At 48.2% G+C, this 1,762-nt stretch overlaps 1 protein-coding gene across 1 annotated transcript in view; it reads left to right on the forward strand.

The window, feature by feature from the left end:
* The window catches only part of CPNE3 (copine 3), a 57,471-nt gene continuing 55,709 nt past the window's right edge, over positions 1–1,762 (forward strand). Inside the window, exon 1 of the mRNA XM_077771241.1 lies at positions 1–66. The gene's annotated coding sequence lies outside the window, so the exon portion shown is untranslated. The remainder of the gene's footprint in view (positions 67–1,762) is intronic.

Raw genomic sequence — 1,762 nt, forward strand, 5'->3', positions numbered from 1 at the left:
GCTGCCCTGTGGACTCTGGCTGCCTGGTCTCCACCCCTACTTGATTTCCACTACTGAGAGCCGGATGTGAGTGCGGGCCTTTCTCCGCTTCGGGGCTGGTGTAGCGGGGCCCCAGCAATCCGAGATCCCCTGGGGGAGGAAGAGAGCCCGGGCGTGGAGAATCGGGGCCCGCAGGCTCCTCGCGGCAGGGCCCGCACGGCCCTGGGGCTGGANTGGTGTTCAGGGCTCAGCCCTGGGCCGCGAGGAGCCTCCTGGGCCCGGCGTTAGTGCACCTGGGTAGGCGGTGCCCAGGATCGAAATCCTCTCGCAGCAGGGAGTGTCGGGCCCTCGGCCCAGGGGAGGGTGACAAGCTTCGAAAATTCCGCAGCGCCCAGTCGGGGAGAGGGGCTGGGTCACGGTTCCGCGCTCTGAATCGAATGCCCAAGAGAAACAGGGCACGCTTCAGAGGCTTTTCAGACCCGCTTTGGATTCCGGGAGAAACTGCTAGGTCGGGTGGGAAAAGATAACTCTTGATTTCGGAGTAAAGCGGGAGGTTGTGAGAAGGGGTACCTAATAGCTCCTGTTGCGGCGCTGGCTCCTACGTTCTTCTCTCTTGTGTTTTGGGCTCACTACAAACCTGGGGCGTGGAGGAAGTGCAGTTGTATTCGTTTTGCAGCGCCAGAACCTTAGCGAGACCTAGCATACCGACCATTAACGCTGCGCTTGGATGATGATCCACTATTTTTGCTCACCGTTGGTGTTACCTTTTTGTGTCTGCTTCTATAAATCAGAGAGAATCACATAGAAGGAATGCGGGATTAAATATAGCGATTATTGGTTACAGTCTCCCACAAACATTGTGCTCGACAATTTTTATATGTTAGTTCATTTAATGTTCACAACCACAAACTTAAGTGGAATTATCATTCTGTTTCACACTTGGAATTCAGATTAAATCAATCGCCAAATTACACCAGTGCTAAATGGTAGCACTGAATGGAATTCAGGTCTATATGATTTCAGAGCACAAGTTTATGGCTTAATGTAAAGAACATTGCTTCTTGTGATAATACAAATACCTGGATTTCAAATCTGTGCTTTGTGTTAGCAGTGTGACCTTGGGCAGGTTACTTAACCTTTTAGGGTCGGTTTCTGCATTTGTAAAATAGAGATAAAATACATCCTGTCATAGGGTTTTTATGTGGGTTAAATTAAGATCATATTTGTAATACGCTTACAAAATGCCTGGCATATAGTTAGTGATAAACATAGCCGCACACATCTTCCTGTTATTAATTGGGGTCAGCAAACTTCAGTTCTGAATGCTACCCACCAGAGCCAAACAAAACTTGTGTAGGCCTAGAGCATAGGTAGAGAGAAGGAAGAAAAGACAAAAAAGAAGAACTGAGAACAGATAACATACATGATGGCAATTATAGTGAAACCCGTAGATTAATCTGTGGTATATGGTGCCCACTTTTTTGCCTTTCTAAGATTTTCTTCAAAGGCAGTTCCTATTGGCTGATGTTTTGGAAAAATACATCCCACTCTGGTCTGAAAAAATTCAAAGAGGCAAGTTTTGGGGGCTCGACTATGTGGAGACTAGATGTGAGGGCGAGCTGAATTTCAGCACTCCCCAGACTGAAAGGTGCCTGGCACAAACCTCCCAATGAAGTGTGCAGTTCTCTTGTAGGGTTTCTTCTTTTAGATCTAACCCTGGAAGAATGGAGCGGGAGAGGTGTTTTCAGGAAGGGGGGGGGGGAATCAAAGGGTTTTTTGGTTT

Source organism: Crocuta crocuta, unplaced genomic scaffold (genome assembly GCF_008692635.1).
Source record: "Crocuta crocuta isolate KB4526 unplaced genomic scaffold, BGI_CrCroc_1.0 scaffold235, whole genome shotgun sequence".
In the NCBI taxonomy this organism is placed as follows: Eukaryota; Metazoa; Chordata; class Mammalia; order Carnivora; family Hyaenidae; genus Crocuta; species Crocuta crocuta.